Source organism: Rhinolophus hipposideros (assembly GCF_964194185.1).
Source record: "Rhinolophus hipposideros genome assembly, chromosome: 5".
Classification (NCBI taxonomy): Eukaryota; Metazoa; Chordata; class Mammalia; order Chiroptera; family Rhinolophidae; genus Rhinolophus; species Rhinolophus hipposideros.
The window spans coordinates 63,910,422-63,937,489 of record NC_138051.1 but is presented as its reverse complement, the minus strand read 5'-3'; the positions used below and the strand labels follow the sequence as shown (position 1 = coordinate 63,937,489).

At 40.4% G+C, this 27,068-nt stretch overlaps 1 protein-coding gene across 2 annotated transcripts in view; it reads right to left on the bottom strand.

The window, feature by feature from the left end:
* Positions 1-27,068, bottom strand: part of SAMD4A (sterile alpha motif domain containing 4A) — a 214,799-nt gene that overhangs the window by 52,672 nt on the left and 135,059 nt on the right. The window lies entirely within an intron of this gene.

Genomic DNA, 27,068 nt, shown 5'->3' with positions numbered 1-27,068 from the left:
CGGACTTCCTGACCAGCAGGGATCTTTGCTGGGCTGAGCTATAAGAAGGTAGACTAGTCCTTCCAACCAGGAATCAGGGGAGTTATCACCTCTGAAGGGGGCGCAGGCTCAGCAAGGGTCCCAATACTAACACAGATCTCGGGGAATGGAACACCGGCGGCTGTGTGTGAAAGGGTCGATTCTTTCCCTTGGCTTCACAGGTTACTGCCAAGCTTTATATTGAAAACACTTCCAGGTAACAAGGCTTTCATTCAGAAGCCAGTGGGGTGCTCTTAGTAAGCCGGGAACGGTTTTCACTAGCATGTTCAACCCTTCCGCATAGTGGGCAACATCTGTGTAGCCCCCATTTTTAATTTCTTTTCCAGAAAACTGGGAAAAAGCAACAAAATTCACATAACTAGCCAAATTAAATTGAGGTGATTCAAGGGAGGTATTTAACCAAAATCAACGCCGAGGGAGCCGACGTTACCCTTGGTTGGTTTTTCTGGGCGTGTAAAGTGACAACTTTACAAAAGAAGTCTATTCATAACATTCTCTCAGCACTGGTTCCTGACAGGTCCAGTTTATTCTGACTGCTGCAGTAATAACATGGAATGGAGCCACATGCATTTTAAAACATTTTTCAGGGAAGCCATTAAGTTCCATCTTAGGCTCTATTCCCTCCAATGAGGTATTTGCTCTCCCAAGTCCGAATTAGCACTTCTTTGCCAGTGTGGATCTTTCTGTGTTTTTTTGGAAGCAGACCTGACATCTCAATGTAGAAAGTTCTGCTTTGCGTTAAACTGGATTTCTGGTGGGGCAGCACCCACATAAAGGCCTGAGTGGCAGTTTACCTTGCCCCCCACTTAGAAAGATAAACACAAGAGCCAAAAGGCTGCGTGTTTCCAGAAGGTGTATTTGGGGCAGAAGCGGTGCGGGTTGGCTGCTTGTGGTCAGCTGACATTAACCAGGCCCTGGGACAAGGGGGCTCACACCTTTATTATCAGTGTTTCTGTTTGGCTTCATGTGGCCAGAAGGGCAGCCTTGTGTATGAAAGGGGGATAATGAGAAGGGCTAGAAACTTCCTTATTAACAATAAAGGGATGAAAAAAGGCAGCTGCCGAGTTTAGTATTTGTAATCTCAGAAATTTCTAGTTTGGGTAGATTCTATTAAAGGCAAGGAATAATCATATAACTTAAAAATATGCAGAGGGAACATTAAAAAAAATTTTTTTTAACCCTAACAGGCTGAAACAGCTTGCCTTTACACTAAATGGACTTGGAAAGAAACTATTTAAAAAGGCTCCCTGGAAAATGCATTGCTATCTGGTTGGATCAGAATTAGCAAGAGAAAAAGAAAAGAAAAAACAAAAAGCAGAAAAAGAGCAAAATAAATAAAAAGGAAGCAGCAGCAGCAAAAATGAAGAGAGAAGCCAATAGGAAGAAAAGCCAGACATCCAGAAAATCCATTTCATGCCTGTCTAAGTATTTGTATAAAATTGGGTAGACTTTTTTAGGGCTGCCCGAGTGCTGGGACATTTCAGCATTGATGCCTTTGCTTTCTGCCACCTCTGCAACCATTTCAGAGTATCTGATGCTTGCTCTGAATGGTGCCAGCCAGTTGTGCCCCACATGGACATGGGGGCTCCTTTTTACAGGCAGGATTAGAGTGAGACTGAAACCATATAAACTGGCCTTACCAAAATGAGAGACACAGCTGGGAGCTGGCAGAAAACCCTTAGCACCGACCCTGGTTAGAGGCAATAAGTGAATCCATAACCATGGGTGGCAACTCTGCTAAGATCCCCATCTTTGGATGCTATGAACAATACCACACATATGTAGCAGCTGAATTCCATTATAGGGTGGAGCCAGTTTGCTTCTTTCCACCTAAAGTTGTCTTACCATCCAGGCCATCTCCTACTGATTGACATCCTTGGGGAAGCTGGCACTCTCCAAGGAATCCACTGACTACTGAGAATAGAACTAAATGTTTCCCTAACATAATGGGATTTATAGGTATTTATTCACAGAAACCTACTCCTATTTCCTCATACACTCCTTGACTGAAGTCACAGGGCATGAACTTGGCCTCTGCCTCTAATAAAACATCACTTATACCTAAGGTCCCAGGGCTTTTTCCCAATACTAAATGCTCCTCCTTGTCTATATCATATAGACTCCCACAATTGGCACCAAACAAGGAAATGTCTCCTTAGGATCAACCTGCCATAGCAACCAAGCAAATTGCCTCACACTAAACTTCTGATCTGTAGAGAAGGCCATGGGGTTTAGAGCCAGGCTGGACACAACACCCAAGTCAAAGCAAAGTCGTGCTGGACAAATGCCTCATTTCTCCAAAGAGAATACAGGCTTGTCTTCTCCTTCCTGCAGGAAGGAGACTGAAGCAGGGGCAGGTGACCTGCCAACAGTGCCACTTTGGGGTGAAGACAAATCTTCAGGTAGAGGTAATAGTGACCTCAAAGCTGATTTTGGTGTTACTTTGTGTGCTGGACTACTCTGTTTGGCATAAAGTGGCAGAGGATAAATGCCATGAGCAAGAAGAATTCAAGAAAACAGGCCACACAATCGTGGGATTGACAAGGTGGCCAGCGGTAGAGGATTGATCGTTGCCCCATTGCTTCTTTTTTTTTCTTTTTTTCTTTTTTAAGGACAACATAGCTCATGGTGGCCTATGTCGGGATCAAACTGGCTACCTTGGTGTTATCAGCACCTCGCTCTAACAACCTGAGCTAACTGGCCACCCCTCCATTTTTCGTTTTGTTTTGTTTTGTTTTGTTTTTTAAACAAAAGAATTCATATGAAGTGGGGATAAATAGAGGGAGAATGGCTATTCAGGCAAAATAAATAAATAAATGAATGAATGAATGAATAAATAAATAAATAAATAAATAAATAAATTCCTTTTCCTATGAGTAGGGAGGAGAGAGCAGTGAAAAGCCACTCCTGAGAAGCTTCTCAGCGCTGCATTAGCTGCCCCAGAAGGACCGTAGGTTGAGGCAGACCTTTTGAATGTCCTCGCTTGCTGACTGCTGTGCAGGCGACCACAGCTAATGTTGAGCTTCCTTCTGATTTAAGCTGCTCCCAAATCATCCTCAAATGATGCAGAATTAAGGACACCTTGAGAAAACTCTCAATACAGATTAGTAATTGGCAAGTTCCAGGAAAACTAAGGTCCTAAATTCACATCGTATTTGTGACTTTATAATATTGAGAGTGTAGGGCCAGCATGTGTCAGGGTAGATTCATTATATTGAAAATTATACTAAAAAGTACCCAAGGGAGCAAGATCACACACGCCTCTTTAGCTCTGGAAAAACTGAAGCTAAAATGTAATACGGTGTGCAGGATACAGTCAATACTGCTTATGTTTTTAGAAATTTCTACAAGAAATTTCAGGTATGTACACATAGGTATGTATGTATGTATGTATGTATGTATGTGTGTGTGAGACAATTAAGGGCTGACAATTAAGTTCGCAAACTTGTTGCAACAATGTTGCTAAACTTTTTTTGATATCAGAGAGATTATTCATTATGAATTTATACCAACTGGACAAACAGTTAACCAAACTGACTATTTGGAAGTGCTGAAAAGGCTGCATGAAAAAGTTAGACGACCTGAACTTTTCACCAACAATTCATGGCTCTTACATCACGACAATGCACCAGCTCACACGGCACTGTCTGTGAGGGAGTTTTTAGCCAGTAAACAAATAACTGTATTGGAACACCCTCCCTACTCACCTGATCTGGCCCCCAATGACTTCTTTCTTTACCCGAAGATAAGGGAATATTGAAAGGAAGACATTTTGATGATATTCAGGACAATCGAGGGTAATAATACAACAACAGCTCTGATGGCCGTTCCAGAAAAAAAGTTCCAAAATTGCTTTGAAGGGTGGACTAGGTGCTGGTGTCGGTGCATAGCTTCCCAAGGGGAGTACTTAAAAAGGTGACTGTAGTGATATTCAGCAATGAAGTATGTAGCACTTTTTCTAGGATGAGTTCACGAACTTAATTGTCTAACCTTGAGTATGCATACATACATCAATAGAATACTGTAATTTTTGGGACACATAAATTCAAGGAAACCAAAAATAAATAATAAATATTGAGTAAGTCTAGTGGAAATATGGAAAAAGCAGCTAAAAATAATCTTGCCACAGCAGTCGAGTGCTGTGATACAGGTACAGAGGCTCTTATAACCAGGCAATAAACTGTCATGCTATCAGGGCCAGCCATCTTCTCTGACCTCACCAAACCTTATGATTTCTTTTTCATCTCCAAGCATCTTTAATGTGACTCCTTTCAATGCCCTTTTAGGGGAAAATATAATACCTGGCTCGGAGTTCTGTTCTTTTAAGTATTTTCTTAAAAGCCTGGAAATCGATTTATTTCCTATTTCCTTTGACCAACCTTGACTTCATCTCAATTTTTAATTGTTGAAATAAGATTCAGAAAAAGGCTTTTCAGGATATTTCGTGCTCTTTTAAGAAAATGAGGTACAACTACTTTTTTTGCCTTCTAAGATGACAATCGGGCTTGTGGAAAGAGAAAGGTTTCGAATAGTGGCCAGTTCTCTGAACTATCTCCTTAGTTCACTGTCAGGGTGGGTGTTATTATCACTGTCAAGGAGGCAAGTAATCCCCATAAGCAAATAGTCCAGAGAACTGGAGCTTGATTCTTACGCCAAACTTTGTCCGAAGGAACTTTAATGGAGATTTTTTAAAGATACATCACACGCTTCTCTGCTCTCTTTAAATTTATACATTGGCTGCAACTTATGCTTTAAAAATTATTGTTATGAGCATAGATTCATAACATTTTAGAGCTTAAGCCCGCTGAAAGACAACAGAATTCAATCATTCCCAAGTTGTGAGTTCTGGTCCCCTGGTTAGTAAGAACCTGAGAATCCCTATGAGCACCCAGCCTTGTCTGCATATGAAATACTGTTCTATGAATGGTTTTGATATGTATATAAAAAATGTTAGAATGAATAAAATATTATAAAGTTTAATGTTGCTGAATTCATACCTCTTTTTGTCACTTTTTTTGATCAGCAGGCTCAAAGCACAAATATTGTTTTATGAAGACTCCGGTTGTTTTATTTGTTAGAAATTGAGTCATGAACTCAATAAACAATAGAGATGGCTGATCCTCTCTGCTGTCTCTGTTGAGGAGCCTTCCATAGGCAACACAGGTGCCCTCAGGACCTCGTGGGCTTAAAGTCCTCTGTGTATGCCTTTCAGAGGTAGCCTGTTTCCTCAAATTCAGTCAACCATTACTTCTTATTGCTTCCACTGTGTGTTTCCATCTATTTACAGGCTTAGCATTTTGTTCTACAATCTAGACTGCTAATGCTTTTTTTTTAAAAAAAATAAGGACATTAAATATTCTCATGCTCCTAATGTCATCCTCTTTCACCAAACCAAATAACATGTCTTTTCAACCCAAGGTTGGACACTGCATCCTCATTGGGACCTTATGAGTTCAGCCACATAGACATGATTTGCAATTTTAATTTTTTTCTTCCTAAGCTAGTTTCTTCACTTATAATTCGAAAAGCTGTCCTTCTCACAGAAAAACTTATGCTTTGTTAATTTTTCAAATTCTAGATGCTCATAGGATGGAACTCCATCCAACTGCTAACACAACTAAACTTTTCAAAAATAACTCATTCTAATTTAGGGATTTTAAAAAGTAGAATGAGGAGACGAAGCATTGGCACATAGTTTTAAAATATTACCTTAGAATTTCTTTCCTGAATTAAAAGGTCCTGGTCAATTCTCTACTCTGATGATATATGCTGTGTATGTTAACCTACTAAGGCAAAACACAGGGAATATTCTACTTAAATGATGTTAACGGTGTATTTTAACGACATCTTCTAGACCTCCTCCTAAAAGAAATTGAGAAGTGTCAGTAGAACTTTGCCAAATACATCAGTTTAAGGGCTCACAATACATATTTCTTAAGTTTTGCTGCAGGATATGGCTTGATACTTGTCAAGTTTAAAGGAGAAAAAACTCACCCCATTGCCAGCTACAAAATTGTTTCAAAGTTACTAGGGGAGTGTTTCTGTTCATTCCCTTAGATGTAGGCCTGCTTATCAAGCATCTTTCAGGTGGCATCCCAAGAAATTCTTCTGAGAGCACTGATTTCAGAGCTTCTAAGGAACTGCTACTGAAAGCTTTCCATTTTCAAAGAGTTCTGCTAACACCACTTGTATGAATAATTCTAGATTTTTGCTTAAAAAAAAAAAGCCAACATTTTAGCAAGGCTCAGTGGTGAAACAACATTAGACCCTGGATCCCTCTTCTTTAGTTGGTTTTGTGGTACCACAACCAGTAATCTGAGGCCCTGTGGTGGGAATTTTGGGGGAAGAAAAGATTAATAGTAGTGCAAGAATACATTAAAAAACAAAAAACAAAAAAACAAAAACAGAGTATTTGATCAGTGACATCATGCAAAAAAAGACAAAATAACACCAGTCACATTTATGGCCAAGTACAGATTTGTGAAGGGCGGTGGGAAGAAGGAGGGTATTAATTACTAAGGTTAAAATTAACATGCTCTCCCCTCATTGCTTCAGGGAATAGATTAAAAGCATCTCTGGAAGGTTATATGCCTCAACTCTGCATGCTTGCTCTCTGCTTCTTGTCCAAAGGTTTGGAAAACCAGGGCTCCCAACATCTGGACACCAGAAGATGATTCCCTCACACTCCCTTCAGACTCCACCTCATTCTGGGGGAAGAAGAGAGAACATGCTTCAAAGCCAAGATGTGGTTGGTGGACGGAGTGTTCCCGACAAGCCCAAGAGGAAGCTACACGCTCTCTGGGAAGAGAAAGTGTACGCTTGCCTATGCAACAAAGCAAAACAAATGGAGACTCTAGAAGAAGAGAACGCCACAAAGAACATCACCACAAGGTTAACAAATACACGTGGCTAAATCTCTTTGTCCTCACTAACTCTCATCTCCATACAGTATTGACATGAAAGCATTCTGATGCAGGGAAAGGTACCTGAGAGGCTTTTCCAATAATGTGAGTCCTTGTCACCGGTGTCAGCTCTTATTACTCTACAGATGGCGCAGCCTTTGGGCAGAGCAAAGATGTATGTTTCTGCCTTCACATTATCACTTAAACATGCGGGCTTTTAAGAAGCAAATTAGAATGTTTCTGGCAGACTTTTATAGCTGCATTAATCTTTGGTACATTTCATTTGTCCTCTTTTGTCAGTTTCTATAATGGCAAAACTGGGTGTCATCCAGTAGAAAATCTATTTTAGATAACTGCTGTTTGACTTTACATTGTCATTATTTATGAAATAAGTTAGACAAGAAGCCAATATATACATTTTATAGAAAACAGCAGAATCTTACTCACAAGTTTAACTTCAAATTAGGCAGTCCTAAAAGGAAACTGCCCAAATCCTCTCATTCCTTTCTATCAAAACCAATGACATCAACTATGGAAGTAATTCGATACCACTGAAGCAGATGTTTAAGTTAATTCAAGGAACCACCAGATGAACCCAGTCATTTCTAAAATCCCTACATATTGGATTTACTCTTTTGCATTGTTTCTTTTCATATCTATAAGTTATATCTATATGTACTTAACCCTTCGATTTCTCCATGGAATTTCTACTCACAGAGAGAGTGAACAGATGTCCAGAAATGAGCTTATCCAGAGCTGCAGAATTTGAATCATTTTGTTTATGACACCAAGTAAAGAAAACAATTGAGTTAAGCACGTGGCCAGGAGTGGATTTAAGCAGATTTTTCCTTTCCCAATGTATCTGTAAAAATGCTCCAGTTGCTGTGTTTAAGAAAGAGAGATGGTGGAGAAACTCAGAAAGATAGATGTCTAATGACAAAACTTCCCTCCTATCCCTTTCTAAAAAGATTAACTCTTAAATTGTAACTGCTGCCACCTCAGCTCACATGTCTATTTAGGAAGTACTTCTTAGGTTTTCAAAACGCAAAGCCCATCCTGTGCCTAACAGCTCCCAGGCTGCTAACTGAGCATGGGTACCAGCAAAGCAATCCTAGTTTGGAACTGCAAATAGCCAGGGTTTCAAGATTGAGCAACCAACCCCCACACGCCACCCCCACCCCCACCTCCAGAGTATCGGTCCCAAGAGCATGGCCAGAGTCGCTGAACAAATCATCAGGGTATCCCTTTACATCTTGACACCACTAGTAACACTTGTCCAGAGAGAAGCAGGTCAATCATGTGAAAGGGGCTAACAATCGATACTTTAAAACCTTGTCTACTAACTTATGTTTGAGCTGAACTCCAGGCAAAGTCTTCAGGGCCGCTGGAGCTTAAAAGCTCCCAGATAAGACGGCAAAGTGGCTCTTAAATGTCACAGCACTGAGTAGGCAAGGACTAGCATCATTAGGAGATTCCTGAATCCTACTGCCATTGGGGTCTCAACTCAGCACCAGCCAAATGCATGACTGGTGCCAGGATTTCTCTAAGCGTGACACTCTGAACCTTTGCCTCAATCAAGCAACATTCTTTTTTTCTTTTCTTTCTAGTGTTAGCAGAAGGGTTGTAACTAATTTGAAATGTATTATGTAGTCTTGACTAATTCTTAACTTAGTTCCTTCATAGAAGAATGAGAACTGGAGATTCTCAGCACTGCAGCTAGCAGGGCAATTTACTTATTAGGGAACTGGTTCTTGTTTTCATTAGAGCATTCAATCTGAATGTCAAATGTAACAATACACACAAATGACCATTCAGAAAACAACAATTTGAGCTTACATTACTAATTATATGATTTTTTGTTAATTAAGAGAAATCGGATCGTTTAGGGTCTCCTGGCTTCTCAGTTTTATTTGATTGAATCACCATATGATTCATAACAAGCTATTGAGCCTTCACACACCCCAATTCCTGCTTTCACTTCACCTTCAGCCTCTTCTCAAATTCTAAACTGTCACAACCTGACCCTGTGGGTGTTGGAACATGGTGATATTGGTACTGTGTTTGTAAAATTGATTTACTGTGGTCTGTAATTACACATAACGATTTGGATGTTTGACTTGGCACTGCATTTTTCATTTAAACCATACTGTTCTTCTCTACCCCAGAGAAACAGTGTTTACGTAATTGCTCTCAACTCATCTACTTGGGTATTATAAATCAGTCCTGCAATAAAAGACTTCCAGAGACACTACAAGCATGAGGTTCCTGGCATAATTCAGGCCCCAGGATTGTTCTAGTCTAAGAACAGACTTGAACAGCATTCGTTTCTTATTGAATATGAGATGGCAGAGCGGTCTGGAGACTTCCGAGCTCAGCAGCAAAGAGAATGGGTCACCAGGCTACCAGGAAGGCTGGGCTGCACCCACGTGTCCACCTCACATCCACAGGTTGTCTCCCTTTGCTCCTCATCTATTTCTGGGTCCTCCTTTCCCTGCCATACAAATTGTGCATGTGTGTTCCTCTATTACATGTCTTATATACCCTTGATCCTCATTATTAACAGATTCTGCATTTGCAAATTCACCTACTAGTTAAAATTTATTTGTAACTCCAAAATCAATACTTGCAGTATTTCATGGTCATTCATTTTCATGGACATACTCAGAGTGGCAAAAAATTTAAGTCCCTGATGTACATGTTTCTCGCTGAGGTCGAACAGAGATGCTGGTCGGCCTTCCTGTTTCAACTTCATCCTATAAACAAGGGTCCATTCTGAAGTCTTTTTAGTGCTCCGTTTTTCTGACTTTGGTGTTTTGGGTTGGTGACTTTGCTGTTTAAAATGGCATAGAGCTGAGGTGCTGGCTAGTGTTCTTATGTGCACAAAGGCTGTGATGCGCGTTACAGAGAAAAAAAAATGGATGTGTTACGTAAGCTTGGTTCAGGTATGAGTTATAGTGCTGTTGGCCCTGAGGTCAGTGTCAATGCATCCACAATACATACTAAATAAAGTGTCTTTAAACAGAACACACATAAAACAAAGTTATGCATTGATCGGAAGAAAACGTGAGGCTTGCAGGACTCTAATCCTACATTGCCCCTCGGAGCAATGGTTCAGTATCTGCCAATTCAGTGTTCATAGTGACTTTACAGAATGTAACTACTGCAAATAATGAGAATCGACCGAATGTACACCAGGTGTGTCAAAAAAAAGTACACATTTTAAGAGATGTTATCTATGTATTACTTTTTGAAGTCGAGTTGAATTACGGTAGCAATATACGGTATGACATTCGCTCAAAAGATGGCGTTAATCAAATGAATGCTAGCGTCATTCCTGTAGTAAAATTTTGATACGGTTTTTTCCTTTCTTAAAATGTGCATACATTTTTCTTTTTTTGGCACCTTCTGCAGATTGATACAAACTCTCCATTCCACCTCCCATCCTGGGACATTTTGTCACACTTGCCACATTTTTGTTTCCAACCTTGGCTGCATGCTCAACCCTCTTAGAGACTTTTTAAAAATCCTGATGCCCAGGCCCCATCCTGGATCAAGTAACTGGAAATCCCTGTAGTGGGGCTGAGTATCTGTAATTTTACATGCACCTGGGTAGTTTTAACGGCTAGCCAGGGCTGAGAACCAACGTGCTGGGCTATATTCTGGGCCTCAGTGTTCCTTCCTCTCAACTTTGTCCTTCCTCCTCAGGTTGGCTGTTGCTTCTGTCTAGTCTTGATAACGTGCCCCCAAAGATTAGGCATCTTATTTCCTTGGCAAGTGGTTTTTAAAAGACAACATACAAATCACTGCTTCTCCCACCAATATCTTGTTTGCTTTGGGTTCACATGCAGAATTCTGCTCACTCTTTAGCCCAGTATTTTATCACTCTTGACCTGTCCTCCAGGTAAAATAAATTATATTTTGGTATCAGAATTACAACCCTAACAATACCTGGGCAGAAATTTCTAAAGACTCCCTAGACAAATGTTTTGACTTTGGGGCAATAGTGCCTGCCTCTTGCTGTGGCCATTTCACCCTTGCTCAGCAGGAAGAGTGAGTCAGGGGTCAGTTCAGGCCCTCTCTGACCGTGAATCAGCTTCAGAAAGCTCCGAGCACATTTTCTCTCAGTTTGGAAACTCGCTTGTTGAGAGTATAACCAGTCTACAAAGAGCAATTCTTGTGTTCTAGATCCATGGGCCAGTAGCACTGACATCATCTGGGAGCTTGTTAGAAAGACTGGCCTCTCAGGCCTCATCCCAGACCTACTGAATCAGGATCTGCATTTTAAGATCTCAGAAGATTTGTGTACACATTTAAGGTTAAGATGCACTGGCCACACACGCAGCTCTGACTTGCTGGCTAGACACTTTCTCTTGACGGTGGGGGAGGCATCAACCACAACAAAAGCAGCCCGATGAAGTGAGAAGAATTTGAGATTTGGGTTGGAAGTCATATAACCTTCCTGTGCCTCAGTTTCCCCCATTAGTACATATCAAAGGGTACATAACAGGATGTCAGAAAATATCAAATCATTTAATGTACATGAAAACGTTTTGCAAACTGTAAAGTGCTAAAGAAATATGAGTCAGTTGTCAGAGTAAGAAGAACCCAATATAAACCAACACTGCTAATGGAAAAATCAACTCAAAGTACTAGGCAATCTAAGGACATTCATGGAGCATTTTCAGCATATTACGTGTGGTACGAAAAATACGTCTGCTTACTTGACAGTGTTTCACAGATTTACAAGAGACAAATTTTCCACCATGGTCTGTCATACCACAGACATGTTATTCCATGCTATTTCAGAATTCTTATCTATCCTGACAAACTTTCCTCGGCCTCAACCAGAGTGATCTTCCTTTGATTCAGACTCAGCTTGGTGTCTCTTCTTCTCCCACACATTTTGTGTTCACATTTCAATTCCATTTTCTTGAAATTCAGGGCATGTGAATCACCTTTTTTTCCATTAAATTTCCTTGTCCAGAACTTCTCATGAGACCTTCTCTTTGACTGCCCAAAGTTCTTATTGAAGATTCTAAGTACCTCTATTGTATTTAGAAATTCAAGCTAAGAACTTATTATGTGGCTGGGTGACATTGGGTTCTTCACATGCAAAGCAAAGAGGTGGACTAGATGAAGTCATTTATTCACCAGACATTTGTGGAGTGCCTATCATGTGCCAAGCTCTAAAAGCTGAGGGCACAATGTTAAAAAAGCTATTACAGCCCAGTGGATGATCTTTCAGCTCTTCTCTGAGCCAATCTTCTATGATGCTATTTAATAACATATTTATGCAGTGTCGTTCTCATTTGGACAAGATATTTTCCCCATATTATTTATTTCTCCATATATTTTTTTTAAAGTCTGGCTTGTAACACCAATACAATAGCTAGCCCGGATGGCAGGGTAAAGGAACTGCCAGCTGCTCACCACAGGCTAGATTTGGGTAAAGGGAAGGCACTAGATCATTCCTCCCCCTTCCTGGCTCAGCCCAGTGCTCTCATTTCTCCTGCACATTTTAAGCTCTAATGGAAGGGGGACTGAATGACTGAGTGCTCTGTTTCCTTACTGTTTCCTTTTTACCTGTCCAGAGCTGGGGACACTACACTGTCATTTCCCCAAATGTAACCCAAAAGACTCATCCTTAAGGACTACCTTTCCTGATCCTTCATCCTCTGAAAAGGAGGCCAGGTAAGACTTAGCATAGCAGCCCTATAGCTACCATTTGCCCGTACCAAGTACCATGTTTCCCCAAAAATAAGACCTAGCCGGACAATCAGCTCTAATGCGTTTTTTTGGAGCAAAAATTAATATAAGACCCGGTCTTATTTTACTATAATATAAGACCTGGTCTTATATCATATCATATCATATCATATCATATCATATCATATCATATCATACCATGTATAATATAATATAATATAATATAATATAATATAATATAATATAATATAATACTGGGTCTTATATTAGTTTTTGTTCCGAAAGACGCATTAGAGCTGATTGTCTAGCTAGGTCTTATTTTTGGGGAAACAGGGTTTCGGGTACTTAGCAGAATATGCATACATATTGTTCTATATAATCCTGATTTAATGTTTTATGAGGTAGGGTCTATCATTACACCCCCCTGCCCCCCCCCCCCCCGACACACACATTTCACAGATAGGAAGCTGAGGTGCAGAGGATAAGGGACTTGTCAAAGATAAGAGAGCTAGGGAGGAGCAAGAACCAGATTCAAAGTCTAAGTAAGGTTCTCTGACTTGCAAGCCTGCATTCTTAAGCCCAACACAACATGGCTTCTCACGGCCAAAAGAACTTCAGGCTTAGACTCTCAGCCCTGACACTGAAAACTCAATATCAAAACCCTGAGCATGTCCGTTGGCTCCTCAGGGTCTCAGTATACTGGCCTGGAAAACAGTTACCACAACAGTAGCTCTACGGACCTCCCAGGGTTTCTGTGGCATCACATGCTGCCTGCATGTTCCTACGTTCCTTCCTCCTTCCCTCCCTCCCCTTCCTTCCTTCCTTCCTTCCTTCCTTCCTTCCTTCCTTCCTTCCTTCCTTCCTTCCTTCCTTCCTTCCTTCCTTCCTTCCTTCCTTCCTTCCTTCCTTCCTTCCTTCCTTCCTTCCTTCCTTCCTTCCTTCCTTCCTTCCTTCCTTCCTTCCTTCCTGTCAATTATTTGCTGAGCATCTGCCCTCTGCTGGGCATACGCTGAGCACTAGGAAGGATGATGAAGGCCCGCTAAGACGCTAAGACGATGTTTGAAAGATACTTTTGAAATAAAAAACCATGAGCTGTTACCTTCCTAGAGAAAAAGTTTAAGCTAACCTCCTTATTCATTCACTCATTCAACAGCTAGTGAGCCTCTCTGTGCACAGGCTATTGTGCTAGTCACTAGGGCTACAGAGGCCAAAGAGAGTACAATAAAAGACAGGACTGCACAGACGCAAACAGTAGCCTCCATCATTTATTAAGTCATCACCTTCTGTCATTTAGAAGCACACAGCGGCTAGGAACTGTAAGGCAGTGTTAATATTCTAAGTAACACTTTACTAAAGGTGAAGAATTGCTGAAGGAAGTAAAATTTTCAGGTGATTTCAATTTCAATTAATTTGTCACAGTATCTCAAGGACTAATGAGAGTTTTTGAGGGGATGGTAATGTAACAGGACCAAGATGCCTCTCTGAAGACTGACTCTCCATCTTAGGATGACAGTATCAGGGGAAATATATAAAAGTCAAAAAACTCTTCGATCTTGCTTCTATGGTAAATATGCATGTTGTTTCCTTGCAAGTTGGCTCTTCCATGCAATAATTTAAAACCCATCGCTTTGAGTGGCATGAAGATTCCCTAGAACTGAATTAGAGATCACCTGCTCAACCGCATGAAAAGCATCTCTTTTCCATTTGGGCTTTTTCCAAATGGCTCACAAAGCTTATGGTTTTGGTCTTGTGTGGGTGTTCTGAGGGCAGAATCAGGCAAGCATCTGCATAAAAAAGCCAAACCATGATCTTTTCATTTTAAATTAAATGCAGGAGGGGCAACAGACTTAAGAGAAACAACCTCGCTTTTTTTTTCCTTCAAAGATGTAAGATAACCACAATGTTACCCTAAATGAAAAGCTGTGCTTCGAGAATGGCTCTCCCCAAAATGAACACTGACTCACCAGGTGCTCAGTGGGGTGGGTATTGAGCTTTTCATTCCTGAGTCAAGCCCTCAAGAGAATTGGTAGAAAGAAATGCCAATGTTTTATTGAAAAGTACATAGATGTTGGTGGTGTTTAGGTGCCCAATGGAGTTGGTCCTCATGGAATTTTAATGATGGTGATACATTCTTGGGCCCTTCTCCCAAAACATTATTTTCAGAAGACCAGAAGGTGTAACACTGCAATTTATTTCCCTCATTTATTTACTCCATAATTATCTCAGAATTCCAGAACTTTAAAGCAGGAAGGGACTTTAAAAATATGATTTAGGAATCATCTAATCCACCCCCCTCCCTGTCATTTTATCAGTTAAGGATTCAGAGGCCTAGATAGATATACCAATTTCCCAAGATTACTCAATGAAATTGATATTGTAGCTAAGACTAGAATCTCAGTATTTTCTGTCTTCCTCATTCATATTTTATCAATGGTCACTAGTCTTCATATCAATGTCATTGATAGAGAGGAATAACATAATAGATCCGTGATCTGAAACAGATAATCCCTCATTTAACACTAGCGTTATTACATTGCAGGACCTACAAGTTGAGGCCTATAGATTTGTACAGCAGTGTAAACAGTGCAACTATCAGGAAAACTTCAATCTTGAAGAGGGAGTTATAGAGGAGGTAAACATATTTCAGACATTCCCCATTAAAGATTTTAGTTTAAGAACCAAATTTATTCCCATTTAAAATCAATAGCTATGAGTAGCATAAAATTTTATTTGACTACCTAATCCTCAAAGATTGAAATAATTAAGATAATATAGTTATTATTTATTGGGCTATAGGCATTGTACAAAGCGATCTACATTACATGTCATTCATTGATTTATTCATGCAACAGATATTTATTCAACATCTAAAGATACATCTGGCAATGTTTGGGCAATGGGCAAGTGAGCAAGACCAGGTCCTTGTCCTCTTGGAACTTATATTCAAGTGGGGAGATTAGATAATAAGGAAATAAACAAATTAAAATAGATTTGCAATTTATGCAGATGTTATTCTCTTTTGTTAGGAAACTCACTAAAATGACAACAAAGGCATAAACCCACTAGGAAAAGGACGCAGGAGAGAGATAACAGGAAATAACAGTGGGTATCAGTAGACTACTGAAGTCAACACAATTTTGGAAGCTGCAAAACAGAAGGACATAGGATAACCGACTAAGTAGAACAAAGAAAGGCAACACGTGTGTCCATAGCAAGGGGAATGATGACAGTTCACAAGGCAGAACTCCCAAGATGTTCAGAACTCGGAGATCAGGTGCCTCTGAAGGAAGAGGTGCAGAAGGGCAGAAAATAGGAGGTTTGGTAGACAATAGGTCTAAGCTACAGGGAGACCCTTAGATTCTCCCCTCTTACCCCACACAACCAAGTCATCTTAGCACTGTCATCTTAGCACTTTCTCCTAACAGCTCCTAGAACCCTGGCAGCCAGTCCTATATCTTTCAGGAGAAGGCAAGGATTCCTCTAGGGCTAATGCACTGCTTTACGAAAAAAGAATTACAGTTGGTGATATGTATGAGTCCCAACAGCCAGGCCAGGACCCTGCCTGATCTCTCTGTGGTGAAATTCACACACACAAGCTTCTAGTGCTTCCCTCTTAAGTGAAAAAACTATTGCTTGAGTTACAGGGTCCAAAACAAAAAGGAAAAAAAAACTTCAAGGAAGCACAGACAATGTTGGGAGCAGAAAGACTCCAAAAATCAACTGTAATATCTTCAGAGATATTAGAAAAAAACTTTGCACCTATCAAACAAGAACAGAAGGCAATACCAAAAGGAGCACTCAGAGAACAAGAGGAAAACTTGCAATTTGAAAGCATGATAGCAGAGATCAAAAATTACATAGTAGGTTTGGAAGATAAAGTTAGAGAAATCACCCAGAAAGCAGAACAAAAAGACTGGACATAGGAGAGGAAAAGTTAAGGAAATTAGAGAATCAGTAGAGAATATTTATTATGTGATGAAAAGGAGTTCCTGGAAGAGAAAAGACAGAAAATTAATGAGTGGAAATTATTTTTAAAATTTGATAAAATTGCCTAGAACTGGAGGAGCACACGTTTTTAAAGTAGGAGGGCTAGCCTGAGGGTAACGGGAACAGACTGGAGTAGGAGAATAGAAGGATCCAGGAAGGATGTTTTCAAGAAAAGATCGTACTTAGACCAACGAAGACTTTCACAATCACTCCTGGGTGGTGATTGTTATTCCCTTTTTAATATGAGAAAATCAAGGCCAAGAGAGGTTAAGGCATTTCTCCAAGGTCACACAGCCAGTAACCAGTGGGACTCAAACCTAGATCAGTATGACTCCAAAGCTCTGCACCATAATCTGATATTGCCTGAGACCTTTCTAGACTCTGATTCTGCCATCAGGTGTACATTAATGACCCTGCAAGATCTGTGCTACCAGCACACGTTCTTGAATTAGCCAGAGTATAACAAAGGAGGGAACGTTGAGATGTGTGGGGTCATTTGCCCCAACTCTTTCTTCAGTTTTAAAAACTAGGCTCCTCCATTGATTGGTAGCTTTGGGAGGTGGATCTAAGTTGGGGGACTTCTGGAAAGTCAGATTCATCTTTGAACTACAGGTCTTGAGGAAAAGCAAACTTCTCCAGCACCAAAGGGAAGACCCCCAACTCCACTCTGTGACAGGCTTAGAGATAGGATTCCCAGTCCTAGGACCATCCCACTTGTCTGAGGTAGAAACGTCACCCAAGTTCCAACTGGATAGACCTGCCATTGGGATTCCATAGATTCTTTAGGTTGAAGGTAAATCTGGGTATGAAGCAGGTTTCCTCTAGAGTTCCAACAGCTCAGCCAAGGGCCCATTCACATCTTGGCCAGTCTGCTGATTCCAAGGGTCTGAGTCTACGCTGCTAGATTAAAAACAGTGAGAGCCAAAGGGGGGAGGTGTCTCTCTGCACCCTCCTTTCCCAAAGTCTGGATTCTTAAGGGAACTACCCTAGTAAATCTTCCTTTCACAGTCCACGCCATTGAGGTGGCACAGTATTCTCACAGGGTTAACATCTCCGGAAGTAAACCATTTACCCAATATGATGAAGTGGAGTTGGAAAAACTGACATGAAGGCAAAAGCAATCTCCGGGGTCAAGGAATTTCAGCAGCCCTGTTGCCTGAGTCACACCAGTTTGCGAGTTTGACCTCTGAGTATATAAAGCTTCTTGCTCCTAAGTCATCGCAGGGGCAGCCAAAAATGAAAAAGCTTTGATGAAGGATAGGAACATATCTTTTTTCTTGGCCACTTTGTGGCTATTTTTCAAGAAGTAAACATGAAATCCTTTACCTGCTCTGTCCTTTAAGAAAAAGCACTTATTTCTTGTGTTGACCTTTCTGGAAGGTTTGTTCATGCAACTGCAAAAGGATGGAAGACAGCTCAAACGCAGACATGTGGTTGTGAATGAGGAGATGGTCACGAGTATGACCCTGGCATTGAGCTATCCCAGTCGAGAGCTTAAAGAGCTTTTCTCTGAGCAACTGCTTCTCCAGTACCCCATAATTAGCCTGCTCTCTGAGCGGCATACAGATGGAGTGGCTGGGGAAGAGGAGCAAGAGAATGACTCTAGAAGCAAATAAAAATGATGCAGCTGTCTCTTGCAAGAGAGAGAAGATCACCAACAGAAAATTTGGGAAAGAACTGTGACCACACAAAACTTCAAATTTCATTTCACAAATCTCACAATTGAAAAGCAAGCTTTAAGCGACACATCATTTGCTTGCAGGACATCTACTTTCTCTGAGTATTGACAATACTCATTCCTGAACAGCAGTGAGCTATGTAACAAGGCTTACCTTGAATTTTTGGATCTGCATCTCAGATTCAGATTTAGAGACTGGCTGGTCTCAGCCACCCTGTGGGCCTCATAAGCAAAGTAGACACACTGTTGAGAATCAAAAACGCTCAGACTTTGAAGTGGCACACACAATGCTTTGAGGTTCCAGGTGAATTTGGAGCTATGTTGCCAAAAGTAAGCAAACATACAAATGAAGTCATTTTCACCCACAGATGCCATTACTGTACTTGTGGGATACAAGTACATTCAGTTGGGATATTAAAATTACCTTAAACCTAGCAGAATTAATAACAGTATCACAGGCACAAAATAATTTCTTGGATAAAAATGAACACATGTGAATAACTCCCTTCTCACACTCTATCTCCCCGAGGCCTAATGACAACTCCGAAATACTTCCAAGCATGCTGCAGACTTGAGCATTCTCCCAATGTACCCAGTGGATGCAGACCCAGACATTACTTTAGCCAAGCCCTCACGTCAACACGTCTCAGCAGGTTCTCTCTCCAGCTCCTAAAAGAACTCAGGAAGACTTCACTCTGCATTTAGAAGCTCAGCCTGAGGTGGGAATTACAGCCACCACCTGCCCTCCTGCCCATCCGATGCCACATAAACATGACTTGTTAAAAACAGCAAACCAACCCCTCCCCCTAAAAAATCACCCAAAGAATTCCAATTTACCAATCAGAGAACTATTGTACACATTGAAAAAAAATTACCTGATGAAATCCTTCCAATATTTATTTTAAAATACTTTATAGATTAACTTGGATAGAGAATCTCAGGAACTGAGGCCCTTACCCTGTTTTAAGAGTTCCTGCCAGTGAAGATTAATTCGAAACGGAGACAAGGTATACCCCAAATCTTAGCTTTAGTCAATGGAAAACTGATATGATGCAAAAAAAGGTCATTTCAGGCAACATTTTAAGAATACACCCACTGTGTTAATGGAGACTTGTCTATGGTGTATGTTCTCTTCCAGATCTTTACTTTAATACCAATGATGGATCAGGAGAGTATGCTCAGTTTCTTAATACTTGCCACTGTCACCCCTCTTCCACTGAGGAAGCTGCATTTCCAGACTCTGTAAGATAGTGTCAGGTGCAGCAGTTATCCATCCACGCTACTCAGAGACTGCCTCTCGGGAAACTGGGACAAAGGGATCCACTTCTAATTTTATTTTAACTTAGGTACAGCAAAAGTTGTGTGTGTGTGTTTGAAATCCAAAATGGGTGATAGGTTTTGAGACAGAGCCCCAAAGCTCCATGTCCCTGCTCCCACGGAGGAAAGTGGCACTGGAATAAAACCAGTAACATGCCAAATGGTTGTCAGCTCTCTTAAAACAAAGAACCTTCAAACAGTCCCCTTTTCTTCCAAAAGAATCCCATCACGATGACGCTACAATCACAGAGCAAGAGAGGTTTTCGGGTGGCCTGCAATCTAGGTGCCAGGCAACTGAACCTGGTGAGCCTTTTTTTGTTTTTTCTTTAAGCTCGGAAAGGACAGAGAATCTGCATTTGGATTCTACACACCCTGGAGTTTCATCATGACTAAGCTCCTTACCCGTAATTTTTGCCAATTTTCTTGTCTTTTTATGTGGCACAGACTAAGGAACTAATGATAATGCTCTTCCTATTAATAAATGTTAATATGTTTCTAAATTATCAAATCACTTCTTATTTAGCATTATTACTCCAGGTTACATAACCCTGTCTTTTCTTTTAGAATATCTTTTTTCTCTCTCTTTCTTCACTAACATCTTCATATCTTTTCCATTCTCTCTATATATTTTTACTTTAATAGATAGTGCATGGCACTAGCATGGTACTTACTTCAAACAGTAGAGTAACCCCCCCACCCCCGCAACTCTGCCAGACTTCCCAGATCCGAATTTTAGGTAGTAGTTACTGGTGTTCCCATTCTTTTTAAAATGAGGGGGACCAAAATCCTATCAGATTCTCACTGAGCATGTAATTAATGCTGAATATAGCAGGGGGATCGCTTATTGGCTTTGGCAGGTGCCGGTTTCCTTAGACTAGCCTAGCACATTGGTTGGCATTTCATTTTCCTCCTCCCTCTCAGGCCAATATAACAGCACTGAGTACTCATTATCAGCGCTCTGTGAGTTGGAGATTTTTCTACCTAGGGAGGAAAGAATGAAAGCATGAAAAAGAGTCCTAGGGGTCATCTAACATCATGCCTTCATAAAGAAGTGAGAGTCCCTGAGAGTGTAAGATCATGTGCTGAGTTAAAGTGGAGTGACTTTCCTAATCCATTGTCCTTTACACTGTAAACTTACCTGTACATCATTTATCTGCATTAAATCCTATTCTGTTACTTAAGGATCATTTTTATGAATTCAAATAATATCCTTAACACTTACTACTAATTTTTTTAAAAAATTTACTTTTGTTAGCAATGGATCCCCAAGAAGTAACATCGAAAAATTTTTACCTTATTCTTCCTTTATTTCCCTCCCCTCTTTTTTCTTTCTAGTCCATTTAAAGGTATTCAGTAAGACGCATCACTAGAACAATCCTTAGGGGGATACTGGTATTTGTGGAAGGCCAGCTCTTTGGTTCTTTGTAGAGCTAGTCAAAGTGTCTTGATTTCAGTTTAGTACATTGTAAGAGCTTTGTCATAGGGCTGCCCCAGGGAGGGAATCTATTACACCCTAGTTTACTGCAGAGTCTGGGCCAGTGGAAGAAGCACCGCTTACTGTATCAGCATTAACAACCACTGCAGGAATAATAATAGTAAGGACTATCGTTTGTTGAGCATCTCCTACTGACAAGTGCTTTACACACATTTCTCATTTAATCCCCACCACATCCCTTAACTCATCTTCACTTACCCAACTTGCTGGACCAACTAGAACTCTCCATTCCCTTTAGACTACTTACTGATGACCATGGCTCATTGACTCCTCAAGGACTGTAATTTACTTGTGTGTTTCTGTTCCCACCAGCTGCCTTGTAGGTGTACCAACAGTCAGTGGAATTTGTCCCCAAACCTGACTATACCAGTGCACTTATTATGATAAATATATAATATTAAAAAGTACAACAGCAACAATGATATGTGAATTGTAAGTTAATTGTACAAAAACTTTGTTACATGCTTTAGAAATATTCATTGTTTTGCTTGGCAATCTATTGTTGAATTCAGTGCGAGAAAACTATAAGCTAAATTATAAAAAGAAAAAAACAACCTAGAAAGATTCCGTGCTCTGATTTTTTTGCAAATGTCTTCAAACTCCTGCTTCATTTTAAAGAAATCACAATAATGCATCAAGGGTGTGACTGATGCAGAAAAGACAAAGAACAGCCCAAGACAGGAGCCCTGCCATCAAAGAAAGGGCTATCGTTCTATACAAAAGATGGCACATGAATGCGTATATTTATGCTTTAAGTTAAAACAATATGATTATGGTCTTATGCCTTTGTCTTTATTTTTATAATTCCCTGTTTTAAATGGCTATTGTGATTAACACATCAACTACCCATCCTGATCAAGTCAATTGAGAGGCCTTTTACTGAAATCAGTTCTCATTTTATAGATGAGGGAAGGACGTTTAGAGGTCAAGTAATTTGTCCCCGGTCACACATCTGGTTGTTATTGGTGGAGCTGGAATTTAAAACCAAGTCATCTGACTTCAGAGCCATGTTCTTGATCTTGATCATTTATACCTCGAACTTGAACATCTAAAACACCACTTTAGCCTTCTAATTTCCTTTGCTTTGCAATGTCTTACTGTGTAAAGGAGGAAAGTAAAGTATAAAATAACCTGTTATAAATCTTTTAGATCCATATGGGCTTTGCTGGACTTTTCCAAAAGAATGTATCTCCGCAAGGCTGGCTGTGAAACAAGTCTCTAAAGCAAACCCAGTGTTCTCATTGGCTCTACTCTCTAATTCTAGCCACGGAATTTGTCTATGGAAACAGTCCAAATTTTTGGCGAAGAATGACTACCCCAGAGTATGTTGGGAATTTTAGCCTTTCTCCAGTCCACAAAAATCCTTCATAGCATTTTCCAGATTTTGGAACCCCCTGCCTACCTTGCTTCCCCATCTCCTTACCCCTGTCTTACTTGACTTATACCTCGGATTTCCTAATAGTATATTTTACCAAATAGAGTGTTGAGGACTAGGGTGGGGTTAGTGGAATGGCAGGAATGATATGTACAGTGTTCAAGAGTTAGAAAATAAACCCCAAATTGACAGTAATTGCTGCCGCTAAGATTTACCCTCAAAAAAAAAAAAAAAAAAAAAGATTTACCCTCACTTGAAACCATGAAATTTAGTGTTTAATTTACTTCATATTAAAGACATCAAAGATATATATATATATATTGCTACATTCATAATACACCTTTCCTCAGTGTAAACATGAGTTTGTCCCCGGAAATCTTAAAAGTGAGAAAAGAAAAACATAAGTCAATGCAAGTTTAAATTATTCCTTGTCCAACTGTTTGTGGAGTAGCCATTGATAGACTGTGACTCTAAGTCTTGTGAAATAATAGAAATTATAGGACTACAGAGCTCAAAGTCTTAAAAAGCCATTTTATTCATCTCCTTATTCCTCCCCTCTTCCAGGCTAGTCCAATTTAAGCCATTTATTCCAGCCAGAATCTACTCTATTTTTGAAGTACAGTGGAGAATTGGAGACATTACTGCCTTCCTCTGTAACTCATCTGGTGTTTAATAACCCTCACTGTCATTAGAGTCTAAAAAAATCCTCGTGGATTCGAGACAGATGGCACTGCCTCATGACCCAGGACGCATGCAGCCCATGCAGGTCTTTGACTTTTCCCAAGCAGTAGGATCTCCGACTCACAATAAACTAGCCAACTTCTTGCTTACTATAGTGTTTTTCTGATTGTTCTTCCCCAAGCCCCAGAAAACAAACAGTAGGCATGGTGAGGAAAAGCACAGTCGTGTAAAACCGGTGGACTTTGGAAACGGGAGGAGGATTAGGCAGCGTCAATATTGGGTCCTCCGAGACACCGCTGAGCCATCTTCACAATATAGCATCAGGAAGGCCAGTGCCATACTTATAAAAGTTTCCCCCAAAGGGGAAGCAAGCTGAAGCTAAAAATATATCATGCCAGCTGTTATAAATGCTTCTCAAAGGAAGCAAAGCAACTAGGGTTACCTCTTTGAAGAACAAATGAGGGGTTAAGGAAATAATGGAATTTTTCAGTTACATGTCAGGTTGGCTAGCTTTTTGGTAGGAAGAAATTTTCCACTGAGAAACTCTGTCGGTAAGAGACAAAATAATTTCATGAAAATTTAAAAGGAACTCCAAACGATACCAGTGGCTCCAAAGGCTTGGGACAGGGATGACCAGCAGCCTGCAAGACAGAAACAGTCTCCAGACTGTGTCCTTCCTTTTCAGTTTTTAAGAAGCCACTTGCAAAGACCTCTTTTCCTATCAGGTCTGCCTAAAGCTGTATGGCCTTCCCTTGAATATCTGTGTTCTGATGTTTTTCTGCATGCTGCCTGGAATGAGCTTAAAGTGGCTGTTGGCCTTATAGAAAATGTGAAGGGTAGAGGGAAAAGGAAGGACTTCTTGAGCCAACCAGGAATCTGAAAGAGCTGGCCCTGGCTGCCTCAGGGGAAGGTTTTTTCCAGTTGGAGATCAGGGTTCCCAAAGGAGCCACTTTCCCCGAGCTCCACCTGGCCCCTACTCCTCACCTTGCCTGCTGAAGTCATGTTGTTTCAGGTATTGGCTCCCTGGAGCCAAGCAGCCATCCTTTCCATAAATGGACAGACCCTCCACACCCAGAAAGGCCAAGAAACAAAGACCAAGGCCCAAGAAATGTTCAGGCAATGGATATCCCAAAAGTTTTTGTTTTTTAGCTTTCACGTTTGAAATAATTACAGATTTATAAGGAATTGCAAAAATACTACATAGAGAGGTCTCATGTATCCATCACCCAGCTTCCCGCAAGGGGACATTTTGCATGTCTATAGAGCATTACAATTAGACAAGATGATTGACCTTACTCAGAACTCTGCAATTTTAATACACAGTAATTTTGTTTGGTATGAATTTGTATATAAGTCTACGGCATTTTATCAATGTATAAATTCATATAACTACCTCCATAATCAAGATCACAGTATGTTATTAAGTTTGTTAGTATTGAGACCGAATTGGTAGAGTAAGACACAAAAAAAGCAAGAGTAACAATAAATGTCACTAGGAGGATCATGACAGAAGGCTAAGTGACCCACATTATCGCCAAATGTTTAATGAATTCCCAAGGACATTTTTCTCGTTTATTTTGGAAATTCATTAACTTCATGAACATCTGCCTAGAGAGCCCAGGAATTTATTAAGTCCTTACTGTTCAGTAAACATTTATGGCAGGGTGGGCAGGCAGGCTTTCGTTCACATGCCATCTCTTATTGAGTCATGGTGCCTGCCTCGAGGGGCGCATTGAAGAGAATTGGGAGGCCACATCTGGCCTTAGCAAGACACAGCCATTATCTAACAGACATGCTCTGCCACAGGAGAGTGGCTGCTGAATGCGTGCCAGGAATTTGCCGTCTCCAAAGCTTCTGTGACTTTCTGAGCCACACCGTGTTCTAAGAAGGATAAAGATACAACTGCTGCTGTCCCAAGGAGTTTGTAATCAGGAAGGGGAGGTGAACATGTTGACCAAAACCTGTGACATAGATTGCTAAGGGCTGACATCAAAGTATATGAATCAGTGCAAAGCAAACACAGGGAGTCACACAGTAGCAGCCATTGGGCAGGGTCTTGGATCTGTATGCTGAATACTGACGCTGTCGGGTGGCTGGTCTATGTGGGGACAATTTCAGGATCAGAGAAAAACAAGGGTCTACTAGCTACTAAGTGAGTCAATCTCTGACAATGTATTAGGAGGGAGAGGCAAGGAACCTTGAGTTCAAAGTCAGACTCTGGAGCCTGACTGCCTAGGTTTAAACCCCAGTTCATCTGCTCTCTTAATCTGTCAAGTTACTTAGCGTCTCTGTGCCTCAGTTTGCTTGTCTGCCAAATGGGAATAACAATAATACCTGCCTCGTGGGGTTATGAGTATTAAATTAGTTAATATTTATGTAAAGTGTTTTGAACAGTAGCCAGCATGTAGTAAACACTATGTAGTTGTATGCTATCACTGTTAATTTCCGTTTTATGATCTGTGGTACCAAATTTTTTTAATGTATTGTTTTTATCATCAGAAAAGTCAATCAAGATTAATAAAAGATATACTAAGGTTCCAAGCTATACCATAAGACTGTAGAAAGGAGCAGTTCAAATAGAGCATTTTGGAATAATCTCTGTTACCCAAAGTTTCTGAGTCCTTGCCTCATACTAGGCTTGCAAAAGTCAGCATGTTTTCAAATCTACATGTAAAGAATGCTAAAAAAAAAAAAAAAATCAAGCATTGCAAGATTTGAACAGAGACAAGTTCCTTTCATTTGTAACGACTGCACAAAGTTTATTTCCAGGTCCAAATCTGCCAGTGAAGAGTACACAATGGTTTGAAAAGCAGTGTGGGGCAAGGGAGGTGGCACTGACCTCCACACAAGGGAAAACTGTCGGCCCTTAAAAAAACCGAGAGAGTCTTATTCTTTTCCTGGATGGTTTACTTTTTCTGTAGCAGACTTTAGACAGGAAACAAACCCAGAGATGCTAAGCCAGGTTCTACGCACTTTATGTTTGGAATTGCTTGTGATGAAAGTTGACCAAGAGTTATGTACGGTTTGTGGCAGCCAGTACTTTGGTCCTTTCTGATCCCACAGGCTTATGATGAAGAATCTGCACATTCTTGCTCTCAGTCATCAGACACCCGAGTAGCCTTACAAGGAGAGTGAAGCACGGAAAATATAGTCTTCCCTCTCTTCTAAAGAACCTTGACGCTGTCCAATATGTTGCATAATAGACTTCTCAACCTGTCCCAACCCATTCTTCTCTTATCTCATGGAAGAAAAGGCCCAGTATGAAGGTCCTATGAGATCTCACTTGATTTAACGTCTGTCTAAATGGATGAAAATAGGTTGATTCTTGTTATATTAGGGCTTAGTTTTTGCCCCCTACTCTTAGTCTCATCCTAATCCCCTCCTTCAAAAACTCTATGTGGCTCCACCATTTATTTTTAATGCCTTCTAAACATCATTTTTCTCCATCTCAATGTTCTAGCACCTTCTCAAAGTCAATATACATCCAAAATCAAGCTTGTAGTTTCTCTCCCTGTCTTGCCTCTTACCTCTTTGGAATCACTAACTTAACTTTCTTCATTCCTTACAAGCCTATCATGTGTGAAGAACTTCTAATGTATCTCTAATATGCCTCTGTGATAAATCCAGTCATTAATTATTGGTCCTCATCTCATGGGACCTATTAGTAGAATTTTACTCAGTTGATCACTTTTTCCTCCTTGAAATATTTTCTTCATTTGCCTTGCAACACACACACACTTGATTTTTTTTTCCAACTTCAATGGTTTTTCCTTTGTGTCGTTTGTTGCTCTCCCCCCTTTTTCCAGTCTCTATGTTAAAGTACCCAAGGTTCGTCCTTCGTTCTCTGTCTACGTCTTAGTCTTGGTAATCTCAATTAGTTTCATAGCT